This window comes from Elaeis guineensis, chromosome 6, assembly GCF_000442705.2.
Source record: "Elaeis guineensis isolate ETL-2024a chromosome 6, EG11, whole genome shotgun sequence".
In the NCBI taxonomy this organism is placed as follows: Eukaryota; Viridiplantae; Streptophyta; class Magnoliopsida; order Arecales; family Arecaceae; genus Elaeis; species Elaeis guineensis.
Genome location: NC_025998.2, coordinates 87,663,510 through 87,683,453, shown reverse-complemented (window position 1 = coordinate 87,683,453; position 19,944 = coordinate 87,663,510).

Genomic DNA, 19,944 nt, shown 5'->3' with positions numbered 1-19,944 from the left:
ATTTGAATTGAGTTTGTGTATAAGCACTATTGACAAATCTGTATATTGTGTATATCATTGATTGATTATAGATAATACAATATATAGATGAGAGATTAACCATTCTAATGTTTCAAATCTCTATATTTAAGAAAATAAATCAAAAAAAATAATTACAAGATTACATAGGGAAAGAATCAGAAATTTAAAATTCAAAAAGAGATATCCTGGGAGAGAATATTGGAGATATTCAAAGAGAGAATATCGGCTCTATCCAATATGGTAAAAAAATATTCTGAGAGAGAATATCAGAGATATTCAAAGAAAGAATATCGGCTCTATCCAATATGGTAAAGAGATATTCTTGGAAAGAATATCGGAGATATTCAAGAAGAGAATATCGGAGATATTCAAGAAGAGAATATCAGAGATATTCAAGGAAAGAATATCGGCTCTATCCAACACTCTCCCTCAAGCTAGAGAGTGGATGTTTTTCATTCTCAACTTGCTAGTGATTTCTTAAAATCATGTTGTAGGCAGCCCCTTAGTTAGTATATCAGCTAGCCGATTACTTGAAGAGACATAGGGAATTGTAATTAGACCATTCTCCAACTTTTCTTTTATGAAATACCTATCATCTCAATGTGTTTAGTTTGGTCATGCTGAACTGGATTATGAGAAATACTAATGGTTAACTTATTATCACAATATAGCTTCATGGGTCTTCTTCCAATTCTGAGGTCACTCAAAATTATTTTCAACCATAAGAGTTTACAAATTCCATGTGTCATTACTTTAAATTCTGCTTCTACACTGGATCTAACAACCACTGATTGTTTCTTACTTCTCCATGTTACTAGGTTATTGCCTAAGAACATATAATAATCTGTGGTGGATCTCCTATTAATCAATGACCCTGCAAAGTCTGTATCAGTATAAGCTTCCATTGTTAACTCACTATCCTTCTTGAATGGAATTCCTCTTTCAGGTGTAGCTTTAAGATATTAAAAAATCTTATAACTACATTTAGATGCTTTACTTTTGGATCATGCATAAACTGACTAACTAATCTAACTGCATAAGCAACATCTGACCTCGTATGAGATAGGTAAATCAGTATTCCCATAAGTCTTTAATATCTGCCGTTATCAACTGCTCCTTCCTTTTTGCATAGCTTATGATTCGAGTCAATTGGAATGCTCAATGCTTTACTTCAAAGTTTTCCTATTTCTTTAAGTAAATCAATCACATATTTTTGTTGCAATACAAATATCCCTTGTTTGGAGTAGGCCACTTTAATTCCAAGAAAATACTTAAGCTTCTCAAGATCTTTTATTTCAAATTCTTACTTCAATTGCCTTTCCAAGCATTCCCTTTTGATCATATCATCTTTTGTTATAATAATATCATCCACATAGACTAAAAGAGTAGTGAGCTTACCCTCTTTTGAATGTTTAGTAAATAAAGTGTAATCTCCTTGACCTTACTTATATCTCATCCTTAACATTGCCTTGTAAACCTTCCAAACCAAGCTCTCGAAGACTGCTTCAATCAATAAAGAACCTTTTTTAAGCAACAAATCTTGTTCGAACCAAAGTTCATGTCAAATCCAGGTGGTGGCTCCATAAATACTTCCTCTTGCAAATCTCTATATAGAAACACATTCTTCACATCAAATTACTGAAAATCCTAGTCCAAGTAGGCTGCTAATGACAATAAGATCCTTACTGTATTCATCTTTGCCACAGGAGCAAATATTTCTTGATAATATACTCCATAAGTCTGCGTATAATCCTTTACGACTAGCCTTGCTTTATACCTCTTCAATGTCCCATCAACTTTGTACTTTAGGGTATAAACCCATCTATATCCCACTACTTTCTTCCCTTTAGGCCGAGGAACTATTTTTCATGTCCCATTCTTCTCAAGTGCACTCATTTCTTTCTTCATGGCATTTATCCAATTCCTATCATTTAATGCCTCATGTATAGTTGTTGGAATGTCAATAAAATCCAAGGAGGTAAGAAAACTTTTTTATTGTGAGGATAATCTATGGAAAGACACAAACTGAGATATAAAATATTGAGTATATTTTTTGATCCTTCTTCTCAAGGCAATAGATAAATTAAGATCATACAAATCAGAATTATTCATAGAAGAGGAAGAGTGAGAGATTTCTGTACCTTGTATCAGATCGAATTCTTAAAGTTGTTTCTGATCCAAAATGGGCTTCTCTCTTCTGATGTAGACCTATTATGGGGATGGTCTAGAAGTTGGCATGGAGATGGAACCAATCTGTTGCTGATCTTGTTGATCGGCCTGCTACTGATCTTATTGAACCAAAACAAGTGATGGTTCAATAGGTGAAGATGGGACAATAGGAGATAAAGTAATCACAGGTTGAACAGATTCATACGAAGGCTGGACAGATTTGGATGGTGTAGATTGAACAGATTCAGATGAAGACTTGACATATTCGTATGGTGCAAAGTCAAGAAAAAACTGTCATATGCCCTCATATTATCTCTACATAATTTTCTCATCGTGAAGATGAGGGTCTAAAGATAGAAAGAAGGATTCTACTTCATTAAATGTCATATCCATTAAGATGAATTTTTTTTTGATTTGGGATTGATAACATTGGTAGTCCTTTTTGTTATTTGAATAGCCTATGAAAATACACTTCATCGCTTTAGGATCAAGTTTACTTCTGAATTATTTGTGAATGTGGACAAACACTGCACACTAGAACACCTTAGGTGGAAGATTACTTGTGATAAGAATTTTTGGATAAAAGTTAGACAATTTTTGTATCAAACTCTTATTTTCTAAGATGTGAGAAAGCATTCTATTTATGAGATGAGTAGCTATCAAAACAACTTCTCCTTAAAACCTTTTAGGGATATGAGTTTGGAATAATAGAGAGCGAGTAACATTAAGTAGATGTCTATTTTTTTATTCAGCTACCCCATTTTGTTGGAGCGTGTCCATACATGAGGATTCATGTAAGATTTCCTCTCATTGAAAAAAGATAGTAAGAGTTTAATGAAAATATTTCTTAGCATTATCTATTCTAATTCTCTTTATTCCAACATCAAACTGAGTATTAATTATTTTGTGAAAGTTTAAAAAGATGTTTGTCACCTCTAATTTTTCTTTCATTAGAAACAACCAAGTTGTTCAGGTACAATCATTAATAAATATCATAAACCATTTTGCTCCAATTATATTAAAAATTTTTGAAGATCTCCAAACATCTGAATGAATCAAAGAAAAGGGCTCAATAGATTTTATTGAACTTAAAGAAAAGGGCACTCTATGGTGCTTGGCAAGTTCACAAACATCGCAATAAAGATTTTCAATAGAAATATTTTCAAACAATGGTGGAAATATAAGTTTAAGTAAACTAAAAGGAGGATGACCATAACGATAGTGCTAAAGCCAAATTTTAAATTTATTTAAAATAATAAGATTATTGGTGAGGGCACCTTGTGAATGAGATAGCATCAGCTGATTCCCTTTCTCCATGATTTCCTTCATGTCTTCTAGATAGTACAGCCCATTCTTTTTCCTAGCAACTCCAATCATCCTTCCCGTAGTTCGATCTTGAAACACACAATGTGTTGGGAATAAAACCCCCCCCAGTCGAAGCTCATGTCAGGAGTGACCCCTCAGGGATTCTACCAGTGTCCGACCTACGGCGGCAGGAAGATTTTGTCCGGACTCCTACGGGAGCTGGACTTCGTCCCCGACTTCAGCGGCAGGAAGACTTCGTCCGGACTCCTACGGGAGCCTGACTGCATCCCCGACTTCAGCAACAGGAAGACTTCATCCGGGCTCGTACGGGAGCCGGACTTCGTCTCCGACTTCAGTAGTAGGAAGACTTCGTCCGGGCTGCTATAGGAGCCGGACTTCGTCTCCGACTCCAACTGCAAGAAGACTTCATCCGGACTCCTACGGGAGCCGGACTTCATCCCTGACTTCAGCGGTAGGAAGACTTCGTCCGGACTCCTACGGGAGCCGGACTGCATCCCCGACTTCAGCAACAGGAAGACTTCTTCCGGGCTCCTACGGGAGCCGAACTTCTTCTCCGACTCCAACTGTAAGAAGATTTCGTCCAGACTCCTACGGGAGCCGGACTTCATCCCTGACTTTAGCAGCAAGAAGACTTCGTCCGAACTCCTACGGGAGCCGGACTTCGTCCCTGACTTCAACGGCAGGAAGACTTCGTCCGGACCCCTACGGGAGCCGAACTTCGTCTTCGACTCCGATTGCAGGTAAACTTTGTCCAGACTCCTACGGGGGCCGAACTTCGTCCCCCACTTCAACTATAAGAAGACTTCGTCCGGACTCCCACGGGAGCCGGACTTCCACCCTGAACTCCTATTGCAAGCCTCGGCCAAGATTCCTCGACAAATGACCCCCATCCGAGCTTCCACGGAGGTCGGACTCCAATCGAACTTCGACCGACAGGTCTGGACCCTCTGGCAGTCCCCAGTAACGGCCACGACTCTGCTCCACCTCCTACGACAGATCCCATACGGCTCCATCACTCCCTGGCAGGCTTTAGCAACAGCCACGACTCTGCTCCACCTCTTGCAACGGATCCCACATGGCTCCATCACTCCACGGCAGGTCACCGTAATGGCTACGAATCTGCTCCACTCTCTGCAGCGGATGCTGCGTGGCTCCACCACTCCCTGGCGAGTTGCGACAACGAATGCCGCTCCACTCTCCACAACTGATTCCACATGGCGAGCCATGGTGACAGCCACAACTCCACCCCATTACTCTTCATGATAAATTCTTTCCAGCCCCGTGCGGCCCACGACTAGGTGGTTACAAACAGTCGCTATCAGTCTATCGCACCCCCCGCCTATAAAAGGGGGACCCCAGATACGTTATTCTCTAAGCTCTCATTTCTTACCTAAAAACTCTGCTAAAATTTTCATTCGAGCACTCCATTCTTGTTGAGGCAGAGAACTGACTTGAGCATCGGAGGGTCTTGCCGGAGCAACCCCACCTCCAGTTTGGACTTCTTTTGCAGGTCCCGACGGCGACCGCGACTCCCTCGACTCCAGCTTCTCCGACGCAGGCAGATTTTTGTACCAACAGGATTGGCACTAGAGGAAGGGGTGTGTCTTCACAGTACCCTTGTTCTTAAAGGAGCGCTCAATGGGACCACCTTCGGTCATCTTTTCCGACGTCCTCTCCTCCTTCCCCCACTAGATCTTCGCCCGATGCCTTCCCGCGAAGCATCCACACGGCGACCTATGGCCTCTGCAGCCAGATCTCAGGCTCTGGCCTCGCCTCCAGTTTCCCAGGCCCCTTATCCTCCGGCAACGGCCGCCGGCATGGAGCGGTTGGACAATCGGCCTCCGATGGATTTTGCCAACACCATCTCGGAAGAATCTTGACGGGGAGCGATCGGCGTATTGGCCAGACCTCCCAAGCGGCAGAAGATCGAGGAATCCATAACTTTCATCAAAGAAGATGCTCAGGGAGTTCAATTTCCTCATAACGATGCGGTTGTAGTTTTCTTGAATATAGCTAATTACGACATCCGTCGCATTCTTGTCGACAATGAAAGTTCGGCCGACATTTTGTTTTACGACGCCTTCTCAAGAATATCCACCCTTGACGTCCATTTGGGGCCGATTAGCTCCCCTCTAGTAGGGTTCACCGGTGATGCTGTCCTAGTGGAGGGAGTAATAACTTTGACTGTAGCTGCGGGTCGATATCCAAGACAATCCAGGACTCTGGTGAATTTTCTGGTAGTGAAGGCGCCGTCAGCCTACAACGCAATCCTCGGCCGACCTGGCCTCAACGCTCTCCGAGCCGTCGTGTCAACCTATCATTTGAAGTTGAAATTCTCTACCAACCAGGGGGTCGGAGAAGTCAGGAGAGACCAAGCCCTGGCCAGACACTGCTACAACATAGCCTTGCAAAGAAGTGACCAATCCGACCCCTGTCTAGTTGATGGGCTGGATGCCCGCGACGACCTCACTGAGGAGAGGGGTGGCCCAATCGAAGATCTGGTTTCGATCCCTTTGAACGATGGGAATATGGAGCATGTGGTGAAGATCGGCTCCAACCTGGGGGAAGAGGTGCGGACGCATCTCATCGATTTTCTATGAAAGAATGCGGACGTTTTCGCTTGGGTTCCAGCAGACATGCCAGAGATTGACACGGAAGTCATGGAGCACCGCCTGGCCGTCGATCCAAAGCATCGACCGATGAAAGAAAAAATCCGAGGTCACGCACCAGAGAGGCAGAAAGCGATAGCCGAGAAAGTGGACAAACTCCTGAAAGTCGGGTTCATTAGGGAAGTCAATTATCCTGACTGAATTTCCAACGTTGTCCTAGTCAAAAAGACAAACGGCAAGTGGAGGATGTGTATAGACTTCAAAAAGTTGAATAAAGCCTGCCCAAAGGATAGCTACTCTCTGCCCAGAATTGATCAACTGATGGATGCGACCTCGGGCCATGAGCTCCTCACCTTTATGGATGCATTCTCCGACTATAATCAAATCAGGATGGTGCCAGAAGATGAAGAAAAGATTGCTTTCATTACTAACCGTGGCCTTTACTGTTACAGGGTCATGCCTTTCGGCCTCAAAAATGCAGGCGCAACCTACCAACGGCTGGTGAACAAAATCTTCAAGGAACAGATCGGCCGCAATATGAAGGTCTACGTGGACGACATGCTCGTGAAAAGTAAATCTTCTATGAACCATGTCGCCAACCTCGAGGAGACCTTCGGTGCCCTTCGAAAATATAAGATGAAGCTGAACCCAACTAAATGTGCTTTCGGAGTGACCTCAGGAAAGTTTCTGGGCTTCATGGTATCGGGGCACAGAATTGAAGCCAATCCGGAGAAAATTCACGCCATCCAGGAGATGGCCGCCCTGAAGTCGATAAAGGAGGTTCAGCGACTTACAGGGAGGGTAGCAGCCCTGAATCGCTTCATCGCGAGGTCGGTCGAACGGTGCCTACCCTTCTTCCAAACCCTCAAGCGGCCAAAGAACTTCTGCTGGACCCCTGAGTGCCAACAGACATTTGAAGAGCTGAAGAGCTACCTCGGCTCCCCTCCGTTGTTGGCGAAGCCCGAGCCTGGAGAGAAACTATTTTTGTACCTGGTGGTCTCCCCCATGGCTCTCACGGCAGTCCTTGTCAAGGAAGAAGAAAATATCCAACGGCCGATCTACTACGTCAGTCGTGCATTGAGAGACGTCGAAACCAGGTATACTAAATTAGAGAAACTAACTTACGCCCTGTTGATTGCAGCCCAAAGGCTCCGACCCTACTTCCAAGGGCACACCGTAACGATACTCACCGACCAGCCGATCAAGGCTATTCTACACCGGGCAGATGCCTCTGGGAGGATGGCGAAATGGATGATCGAGCTCACCAAATTCGACATCAACTATCAACCCAGACCGACGGTAAAAGCCCAGATATTGGCAGATTTTATAGTAGAGTGCACAATCTCGGAGGAGGCCAAACCAGAACAGGGTGAAATGGACGACCTTGAGCCCCAACCGAGCTCCCCCAAAGAAGAAGCAGACCCCTCTGGTTGCTTTTGGACCCTCTGCGTGGATGGGTCTTCCAACATGTCGGGAGCAGGCGCGGGCCTGATCTTGATCAGTCCAGAGGGAATCGTCATGGAGTACGCTCTGTGCTTTGAGTTTCCCGCAACAAACAATGGAGCAGAATATGAAGCTCTAATCGCAGGATTGAAGATCGCCAAAGAGTTGGGAGTAGATCAGCTCCAAGTTCACAGCGACTCCCAATTGGTAGTGGGACAAGTCAGCGAAAACTATGAAGCACGAGAGGACAGCATGGCTAAGTATCTTGAAAAAGTAAAGGAGCTCGTCTCCGCCTTCAGTAGCTTCAACATCAGGCAGATTCCAAGGATGAAAAATACCAGGGCCGATCTTCTCTCCAAGCTGGCTACACTGGCTCCGACTGAATTGCCCAAGGGTGTTCTCTTTGAAGTTCTGAAGTATCCAAGCACGGAAGAATCACGGCCCGTGATGGAAATTGATCACGAGCCCAGTTGGGTCGACCCCCTGATGGCATATCTCAGGGACGGAGTTCTCCCTCATGATGCAAAAGAAGCTCGAAAGCTTAGAAATCAAGCCTCCCGATATATCCTTTATGAGGACAAGTTGTACAAGAGATCATACTCTTTGCCCCTTCTAAAATGCCTCCGGCCTTCGGAAGCTGAATACGCCTTGTGGGAGATGCATGAAGGAATCTGTGGAAGCCATATGGGGGCTAGATCTTTATCCCACAAGTTGCTCCGCCAAGGATATTACTGGCCGATAATGCATCATGACTCGATTGAATACGTCAGAAAGTGCAACCGATGTCAGAGAAATGCCAACATCCAGAGACAGCCCGCCATCGAGCTTACACCCTTGAGTGCCCCATGGCCTTTTGCGTAATGAGGAATGGATATCCGTGGACCCTTTCCCATGGCGTCGGGGTAGAGGAAGTTTCTCCTGGTAGCAATTGACTACTTCACCAAGTGGGTCGAAGCCGAACCACTGGCAAAAATTACAGAAGCTAAAGTGCAAGATTTCGTCTGGAAGTCAATCGTTTGTAGGTTCGGCCTGCCAAGAACCCTAATCACTAATAATGGGCGGTAGTTCGCGGGAGCAAGATTCGCTGAATTCTGTGAAGATCTAAATATCTCCCACAACTTCACATCAGTAGCCCATCCTCAGGCGAACGGTGAAGCTGAAGTGACCAACAGAACCTTGCTGCAAGGGATCAAGACAAGGCTCGAAAAGACGAAGAGAACTTGGGCAGACGAACATTATCATGTACTGTGGGCGTACCGAACTACCCAAAGACTGCCCACGGGAGAGACCCCCTTTACTCTAGCCTTCGGAACGGAGGCTGTTATCCCAATCGAGCTTAAACTCCCATCGGTGCGAGTCGTGGCATTCAACGAGCATCACAATTCGCAAGGTCTTAAAGCCAACCTCGACTTACTGGAAGAAAAGTGGGAGGTAGCTCAAGTTCGGATGGCAGCCTACAGACAGAAAGTCACCCTCTATTACAACTCCCGAGTCAAGAATAAAGTCTTTAGAGCAGGAGATCTAGTGCTTCGACGGGCCGCCGTCTCGCAACCTCAGGATCGAGGGAAGCTCGCCCCAAATTGGGAAGGCCCGTACGAAGTCAAAGAAGTAGTCCGGCCCGAAACTTATTACCTCAAGGAGCTCGAAGGAGCAGACCTCCCACGGTCATGGAGCTAGAAAAACTTACGAATGTATTACTGATAACTTTGTTTTAAATAAAAATTTCATATCCATATGCCTTCTCTCTTGGCGCGAGCCTATATCAACAGAGCAGTCAAAACAAACCATGTCAGGAACAGGAGGAGAACTCTGTCTCGACGAAATTGAAGGTCCGATTCTCCTTAGACCAGATGGGGGGAGAGGCCCTGCAACGCCCACATGTGCCCCCACAGCCATGTTAGGGACAGGAGGAGAACCTCGCCCTAACATGAGCAAAGTCGAAGGCCCGGTTCTCCTTAGATCGGATGGGGGGAGAGGCCCTACAATGCCCATATGTGCCCCCACAGTCCTGTTAGGGACAGGAGGAGAACCTCGCCCTAACTTGAGCAAGGTCGAAGGCCCGGTTCTCCTTAGATCAGATGGGGGAAGAGGCCCTGCAACGCCCATATGTGCCCCCACAGCCCTGTTAGGGATAGAAAAAGAACCTCACCCTTACTTGAGCAAAGTCGAAGGCCCGGTTCTCCTTAGATCGGATGGGGGGAGAGGCCCTACAGCGCCCATACGCACCCCCGCAGCCATGTTAGGGACAGGAGGAGAACCTCGCCCTAACATGAGCAAAGCCGAAGGCCCGATTACTCTGAGATCGGATGGGGGGAGAGGTCCTACAACGCCCATACGTGCCTCCACAGTCCTATTAGGAGCGGGGGAAGAACCTTGTCCTAATACGAACTGGGATCGATTATATCAGAAGTAAGGGAAGAACATCGTCCTAACACCAATTGAGGTCCGATCATCCAAGATCGGATTAGAAAAAGGGGACCTTCTCAGTAGCCCCTTCGCACTCCCATGACCCCACCAAGAGCAACGAGAAAACCCTCACTCGATAAAAGAAAAAGAAAAAGGGGAGGGGAGTTAAAAAGGAAAGCAACGGACTGCATCAGCGATGAATGGAAAACAAATTGCGTCAAAGATGCAAGGAACCTCGTCTCAGCAAGGATTGAGGTTCTTATCAAAATTCCCGACCTTCAAGAAAGCTCTCAATACAGGCCCGAGATAAGACGACTTCCTCAGGGTGACGAGAAGCTCGGACCTCCAAGCTCGAACCCCGAGATGGGGACGTCAAACTCGAGCAGCCTCGGACAAATCTGCAGCCATGGACGAAAGGATGGGCCAATGTGATGGTAATCGGGTACCTCCGAACGGCATCGATTTCGAGCAAGGCAAAAGCCGAAAGAAGCTCGACAAGTGACAATTCAACACATGAGCAAAAGAGGTAACGAAAAATTCCTTTCTCACATTATTTATTAAATATGCATTACAGAGCCATTAAGGCTGAAGAAGAAGGATTACTAGAAAAGTGAGCCGATGCGGCAACGACCAGCGACCTCCGGACGACGTCGAAAAAAAAAAAAGAGAGGAGAAAAAGAAAAAGTGCGGACGAAGTAACAAAATCCCCTTCTCATTCTTGATTAACAAAGGTGTACGTTACAAGGCCCTGGGGGTCGAGAAAAAAAAACAAACATTACTACAAGGCCCAAAAGGAACACGTTGGAGACCACTTCAAGCTCCCAACTTCTCCTTCCGGTTTCGTTCGTCTCGATAGCATTTTTCAGTGCGTGTGATAAATCCTTCAGCTCTTACCCCCAGCCTCGTTCTGCTCCATCATCGAAACCCCAGCCTTAGGGGGAAAAGGATGGGATAGAATTCAGGGGGCAGCGAAGGCAATGGCAGTGGCGATGATGACCTGCATCAAGAAGAACCGGAGGTACCCCGGAGGCCGCGATGGCGCCGGAGGCATGCATCACCACCGTGTGCTCCACGACAACCACTATCCTAGGTACTTCGGCAAGGTCGGCATGCGCTACTTCCACCGTCCCCGCAACAAGTTCTACTGCCCCACCGTCGGTGCCGACTGCTTCTGGTCCCTCGACCCCGACGACGTCAAGAATCCCACCACAGCTTGTGACGATAACTCTGCCCCCTTGACCGGTGTCGCCCCGTTTAGCTACTCTAAAATTCTCGGATGGAATGCCCTCACCGGTTGTCCCCGTTATTAAACCCCTGTTGTTGAAGGAATTCTCCCTCGAGCCCCCTTTGAGGTGATGGGAACCCTCAGTGACAGTTCGACAGTCAGAGAATTCACAGACCGCTGTTTTCTCCCTCATACTCCTTTCGGTCTGTGGCATCCTCCCGAGGTTGGCCTTTGGGGCAGAAGCCCCGACGGGAGGACCCCTCGGAGAGGCTCGAAGGATTGAAGGCGGCGGGGAGCCGGTGGGGATGGCGAAGACTGGTGCGAAGAGTGCTTGGAGTCAAAAAGGGCGTCGATAGGGGTGGCTAAACTCTCAGGCGGAAGAAGGATGCCAACTCTCAAGCGAAGTGAAGCCCCTGGAGGGAAGGAGGGGGCTTAAATAAGCGACGGGGCCTGGCGCAGTTATGGTGGCAGATATCCCTAGGTCAACCAGTGCCCGCCACGTGTCCCACTCACCACGGCATAGGGATGACCGTTGGCGGGACCATTATGGCATGGCACTTAGGATTACGCCCTGATGGGAATTCCGAAAGGACTCTTCGGATCGCCCTAATCGGGAAAAGACTCCAGCACGCACGTATTAAATGCCAAGATTTTCGAGGGCGGTCGTGTGCAGAATTCAAGGAAACAACTTCGGCTGTGAAAGTTTTTTGTACTTCCTTCGATCGAAACTCAAACTCGAAAGTGGGGGGACTGGTGTTGGGTATAAAACCTCCCCCAGCCGAAGTTCGTGTCAGGAGTGACCCCTCGGAGATTCTATCGGTGTCCGACCTATGGCGGTAGGAAGATTTTGTCCGGACTCCTACGGGAGCCGGACTTCATCCCCGACTTCAGCGGCAGGAAGACTTCATCCGGACTCCTACGGGAGCCGGACTGCATCCCCGACTTCAGCAGCAGGAAGACTTCGTTCGGGCTCCTACGGGAGCCGGACTTCATCTCCGACTCCAACTGCAAGAAGACTTCGTCCGGACTCCTACAGGAGCCGGACTTCGTCCCCGACTTCAGCGGCAGGAAGACTTCATCCGGACTCCTACGGGAGCCGGACTGCATCCCCGACTTCAGCAACAGGAAGACTTCGTCCGGGCTCCTACGGGAGCCAGACTTCATCTCTGACTCCAACTGCAAGAAGACTTCGTCCGGACTCCTATGGGAGTCGGACTTCGTCTCTGACTTCAGCGGCAGGAAGACTTCGTCCGGACTCCTATGGGAGCCAAACTTCATCCCCGACTTCAACGGTAGGAAGACTTCGTCCGGACCCCTATGGGAGCCGGACTTCGTCCTCGACTCCGATTGCAGGTAAACTTTGTCCGGACTCCTACGGGGGCCGGACTTTGTCCCCCACTTCAACTGTAGGAAGACTTCGTCCGGACTCCCACAGGAGCCGGACTTCCGCCCTGAACTCCTGTTGCAGGCCTCGGTCGAGATTCCTCGACAAATGACCCCCATCCGGGCTTTTGCAGAGGTCGGACTCCAACCAAACTTCGACCGACAGGTCTGGACCCTCTGGCAGGCCCCAATAATGGCCATGACTCTGCTCCACCTCCTGCGATGGATCTCACGTGGCTCCATCACTCCTTGGCAGGCTTTAGCAACGGCCACAACTCTGCTCCACCTCTTGCGACGGATCCCACGTGGCTCCATCACTCCGCGGCAAGCCACAGTAATGGCTACGAATCTGCTCCACTCTCTGCGGTGGATGCTATGCGGCTCCACCACTCCCTGGTGAGTCACGACAATGGACGCCGCTCCACTCTCCGCAACTGATTCCACATGGCGAGCCATGGTGACAGCCACGACTCCACCCCATTACTCTTCATGATAAATTCTTTCCGGCTCTGTGCGGCCCACGACTAGGCGGTTACAAACAGTCGCTATCAGTCTATCACACCCCCCACCTATAAAAGGGGGACCCCAGATACGTTATTCTCTAAGCTCTCATTTCTTACCTAAAAACTCTGCTAAAATTTTTGTTCGAGCACTCCATTCTTGTTGAGGCAGAGAACTGACTTGAGCATCGGAGGGTCTTGCTGGAGCAACCCCACCTCCGGTTTAGACTTCTTTTGCAGGTCCCGACGGCGACTACGACTCCCTCGACTCTAGCTTCTCCGATGCAGGCAGATTTTTGCACCAACACAATGAATGTCAAAGAAAGTGATTAGGCAGTTCAAATTTTTTATGATTTGGTGAATGGAGATCAGGTTGGTAGACAGTTTGGGAACATGTAGATATTTTGCAATGGGAGAGAGGGTGTTAGTCAGATATTTTTTTGACCAGCAATCATGATTGGTGATCCATCAGCCACTATTATTTTGTGGGTTCCAGGGCTCAATTTATAAGTAACAAATTTTGTAGGGCTATGGGTCATATGGTCTGTTTCCCCTGAATCAACAATCCTTGAGTTTGAATATATTGAATCTAAGGCATTAATAGAATTAGAAATAAGGCACTTACTACTCTAAACAAGTGAGCATGTACTAGAAGATTTAGAAAGGGATTCAAGTAAACCTCACAGCATTTCAATTTCTTCTTTATTAAAGTCTTGAACATCATTATCAGTGAAAATTGAAACCTCTTGAGAGCCTCCATCATGGTTTGCTAAGTAAGCCTAGCTTCTTTGTTCCTTAAAGCCTCCCATTTGACTCAAGACTTTATCCTTTTTGTGCAATTTAAAACATGTTTCTCTTATATGCCGTGACTTTTTGCAATTTGTGCACCAAAAGTCATCTTTATTGGACCCTTTATTAGCTTGCCATTTTTGATTTCTTGCATGTTTATTTCCACCATCAGTTGTGTCTGTAGAGAGCAGTGCTGATCTTTCAATTGGCTGTGACTCAAGCATCACCATTCTTCTACTTTCCTCAGTCTGAACAATAGAGAACATCTCATTAAGAGATGGTAGTCGCTCCTTGCCTTGTTTAGTGGCCAAGATTCTGGCCCTCAATTCAAAAAGTATTGTTACATCTTACTTCTTCGAGTATATCTGCCCGACTGTTTTTCAAATATCTTTGGTAGTTGAAAGAAACATACAATTTCTACTAATATCAGGTAACATCGAATTCCACAACAACCATGACCTTGTCATGAAATCTTCTTTATCCCATGCTCGAAACTTTGGATCCTCTTAGCTAGGACCTGTACCATTCAAATGACTTAGGTTACTTTTTTTCTTCAAAAATGTCTTCACTATTTGTGACCATTGGAGGTAATTCTTCCCATCAAGGTGATAGAAAGAATTCATACTCTAAAGTTCCCCACTCAATCCATTAGGAGGATGATCGAAGGCAGACCCTATTGGATTGAAAGTGTTGGAAACTTCTGACATTTTCTATCATGGATTGAAAAATAAATCACTAAATCAAAGGGTTCGTGTAGGAGTTGGTGTGGTGCTTCCAAGCCTTAGGAGGCCATAGGAGGAGCCAAGGTGTTGGCTCTGGAAGGTTAGGACCGGCTTTGAGTCCTAGGGCTAAGACAGGAATTATCCTAAGGTGGAGGCGATACGTAGTTCTCCATGGGCTCAAGGTTTATGCGACGAGGACTTCGAGGGTCTTGATTGGGGCTCCAAATACCTAGAGATACAAGATGGAGCAAAGAACCAGTGCTAGGACTGAAGCTACAGAGGAACGAGTAGATTCAGGATTTTAGTCAGCTCAGACTGAGACTGGATCGACTAAGTCGCAAGTGGGTCGACTCAGTCTCAGTCTGGGTTGACTAAGTCTCAGAAAAATGGAAGATAGAGTTTCAAAAATCTATGACATGATATGTAGATTAGTCGACTCAGTCCAGTCTTAATCGACTAAGTCCTAGATTAGTTGACTCAGTCTGAGACTGAGTCGACTCAGCTGTGCGAGTAGAGCACAGTGAATTTTCTATTTGGGTCTAGGATTGAATTTTGATCCTAGAGTCTTAAGGCTTAGTTTGATGGGTCTGAAGGGGGCTAACCAAGGGTTTGGACTAAGATTAAGTCTAAAAGATGAGAGCATGTGAGATATGGATGTACATGGGCTCGATGAGTACTTTCATATATTGGGTTTAGTCAGAGGAGTTTTTGGTCGGGCCTAATGGTTGTATATATATACATAGATTGTATTAAGATTTCAGATTGAATAGTGGAATACAAATATTTTTTCCCTCAATCTCTCTTCTCTTTCTCTAGTGTTGCCACCTTAGGTCTTGAAGAAACCCTAGAGAAGGGGGGTGCCTCCCTCAAGCCCTAGGAGGGAGGCACCCCATCGCAGATCCACGTAGTGGATTGGTGTCCACTGCCTTCAGAGAGTCTGGATCAATCACAGATCTCCTCAGGTACATGAAGAAAAAATTATCCAATCGCATCAAATGCCAAGAAAAAAATTGAATAGATCGGCAAATAAAATTTTTATAATATTTATGAAATCTCATCTTGATTTGTAATGGAAGACTTAATCAAGGTTGAAGAATTTTTGAAGGTTGTTGCATCACGAGATCTGAATGTTCAGACCCTCTACTTCGCTTGTACGCCAACCAATGTAGGAGATAGGGATGAAGCTCTTCTTCAGAAGGGGAGGAGAGGAGGCCTTGAGATCTGATCTCTATGCTTAAGAGCAACCCACATGCCACCACACCAAGAAGAGGGAGGATGCCCAAGAAGAGATGATGCCTAAGAGAATCACATGCCCAAGGAGAGGATGCCCACTCCTAGCCTCCATGCCAAGATCAATGCTTGATTGATTATTCTCTTCTCCGCACCCCTCCTTAAATAGACAAAAATTTTTAGATCAAATCAAATACCTTCATGGGTTATAAATAGGACCCTTCAAGTTTGAATCAAATCCAAACTCCCTAAACCATAAGGTTTCCTAATGGAAGTAGGAGACGCACCAACTTGCGCCTCTCTCTCCATGCCGCATGCCCAAGGGGAGGGGGCTATTTCCAGCACCCTCTTCTCTAATTTGGTTGGCCCAATAGGTGATACATTATCTGATAATCATGGCTAAGTGCATCAAATCTAATTTGGTTCAAGTTTGGGCTCAATTTGAATCCAATTCGAATCTGATTCGAACAAAAATCAAAAAGACTACTAATCCTAATCTAATTAAGATTTAAATCCAAGTCTAACTTGGATAATTAATCCAATTTTTGCCTCAATAAAACTAAGTTCAATTAAATTAGATCTGACCTAAAGTAATTAGAACTTAAGTCCAGTCTCTCATAAATCTCTAAATTATAGATTTAATCAAATTTATCTCCGAAATCAAACCTGCACCTCATGTGTAGTGCTAGCTGCACATAATCAGTATTTAATTCTGTATGACCCATAACTTAATTCTTAATTAAGTAAATCTATATATTCGATCAAGTCTCATACTTCTAAATTGATCACATAAATATCTGATCAATTCTTTCCTACATTATTTAATTTTGTGTGTGACTCCACAAGTTCGAACACTAAATCGGTAGCATCAAAACTACTTCCTATCTAATCAAAATGATCATCTAGCAATGATACCCAATGTTTGGATAGATTGAATAATTGTAAAGTAACATTCAAGAACCTTGATATATGGTTATCACATAATTCATCCCTTTGACCCTAATGCTCAAGGTGATCTAAGGTTTAACTGTCAACCCTGGAATAGTCATCCATATTATATTTTAATCTTTTTCAAATCTTGTGATAGATCATAAGGATTACTCTGATCAAGATTTTACTAAATTGAGATACAGTGATGCATTAACTCTTATAAATTTGTGGGGTCAATCCTATCTTGACTCACACATCGACTTCACAAGCACTTGACCGTACCCAATAACCTTCCATCACTATTTTAGAAATACAGATAGTCTGATATCAAAGCATAGTGAGTTGCTTGCAAGTCACTATAGTGATCTCAAGTTAGAGGGACACCTATGTCCATATCCTTCGTGAGCTACTTTTGACAGTAGAGTACTCCACAGGTGAGTCACTATTTAGTGACGATGTACTTCTATATCTTATTTGTATGCCATATCAGTATCTTCACACTTCTTGATTAAGAGGACAACTAATCCATATGGTACAGAAGATCTATACTCGATAAATATTATTGTTCTTGTTAATAATGTATCATTTGATCACAAACAAGTTTAAGAACTATTCAATGAATCTTCCTTTATTGATTATATTATAGTTCTAAGGACTTCATCATAACACAAAAGTTCAAAGAAAGATGCACTAGTATGATGAACTTATCAAAAATAATTTTTATTCATTAATAATTTATATATATATTACAAAGAGCTCAATCATCTACAGATAGAAAATTAACTTTAGGATACATTTTTCAATAACTCCTACTTAGACTAAATCCAATCAGGACTGTATCAAATACCCATCTTCCACTTATGATCATCAAACTCTTTGATCTCGAAAGCTTTAGTGAAGGAGTCGGTCATGTTTTTCTTTCCATCAATCTTCAGCAGCTCGACATTACCTCTATCGATGATCTCACAGATCAGGTGATAGCGATGTAGAATATGTTTGGTCCTCTGATGAGATTTGGGTTCCTTGGCTTGAGCGATGGCACCAGTACTATCACAATACAGTAAAATTGGATCTTTAACTGAGGGAATCACTCCAAATTTATATAGAACTTCCTCAATCAAATAGCTTCCTTGGCAGCATCGGATGCCATAATGTATTTTACTTTGCATACCAAATCAGTTACTGTGTGCTGCTTGAAACTCTTCCAACATATCGCTCCATCATATAAAATGAAAATATAGCCAGACATACTTTTGCTATCATCATAATCTGACTGAAAATTAGAATCAGTATATCCCATAAGTTTAAAGTCAGTATCTTCATATATTAACCATTGATCCTTAGTATTTCTCAAATACTTAAGGATTATCTTTATAATTTTTTAATGATTCTCATCCAGATCAAATTGATATCTACTCATTATCCCTAGCGAGTAGGCCACATCCAACGTCATACATGTCATAGCATACATGATAGATCCCACTACCAAAGCATATGGGATTTTACTCATATGCTCTATCTCTTGAGGAGTTGTCAGATAATCCTTCTTTAGAGAGAGTAATTTCTTGACCTATCGATAGATAGTCCTTCTTGAAATTTTTCATACTAAACTGTTTCAACACGGTATTGATGTATGTGGTTTAGGACAATCCAAGCAATCTTTTAGATCTATTCCTATAGATCTTTATCCCTAGGATGTAGGATGCTTCTCCCAAATTCTTCATGGAGAATTGTGATGATAGCCACAGCTTTACACTTTGTAAAGCAGAGATGTTATTTTCTATTAAGAGTATATCATCTACATACAATACAAGAAAGATGACCACAGAATCATTAGCCCATTTATAGATGCATGGCTCCTCTCCATTCTTAACGAAGCCATATATTTTGATCGTCTTATTGAAATGCATGTTCCAACTTTGAGTAGCATGCTTCAGTCCATAAATGAATCTGTTTGACTTGCACACTTTAGATTCATCTATGGATGTGAATCCTTCAGGTTGTATCATATACACCTCTTCTTCCAACTCTTTGTTAAGAAAAATAATTTTGATATCCATTTACTAAATCTAATAATCTAGATGCACCGCTGTAGCAAGCATAATTTGAATAGATTTGAGTATTGCCACAAGAGAGAATATCTCATCATAGTCAATACCATAATGTTGATGATATCCCTTGATAACTAGATGGGCTTTATAGGTCTCTACCTTTTCGTCCACTCTTTTTTTTCTTTTGAAGATCCATTTGCACCCTATAGATTTAATTTCTTTGGGTGGATCAACAAGTGTCCATACACCATTGATTTTCATGGATTTCATTTCAAATTTCATGATATTTAGCCATTTTTTAGAGTCAGACCTCTGCATGGCATCTATATAGATGATTGAATCTTCATCGTTCTCATCTAGTTCAACAAGATCACCATCCTAGATCAAAAAATTATAGTATCTGTATGGTTGATGTGGTACTTTATCAGACTCCTTAATGGCACCTCTATAACAGACTCTAAATTTGATTCTCTAATCAAATCTGATATTGTATTCCCACTTAAAAGTGTCTGATTTTCTATCTCATGAACTTCACTAAGTTCGATCTTAGTGGCATCAGTTCCTTCTCTAAGAAACTCTCTTTTCAAAAAAATTATCCTATTGCTGACGAACATCTTTTATTCTTCAGTAAGATAGAAATAGTATCTTTTAATTTTTTTTGGATACCCTACAAATAAATACTTATCGAAATTGGGTCCAAGCTTATCTGTCTTTAAATATTTAAGATAAGCTGGATATCTCCAACCCTAAGGTGTGAGAGTACTGGCTTACGTCCTGTGCATATCTCATATGGAGTTTTATTTATAAACTTACTTGGAACCCTATTCAGTACATAGTATGCAGTTTCTAGAGTATATTTTTAGAAAGAGATTGGCAGAGTCGCAAAGTCCATCATGGATCGAACCATGTCTAATAGTATTTGATTCCTCTTTTCTGACACTCCATTATGTTGCGATGTTCTCGGAGGAGTCTATTAAAAGAGAATCCCATTCTCTTCTACATATATCAGAAACTCATTAAAAGATGTTCACCTCCTCAGTCTGATCAAAGAGTTTTAATACTCTTCTCAGTTTATTTTTTTACTACATTACATAATCGTTTGAACACTTCAAATGATTTAGATTTATGCTTCATAAGATA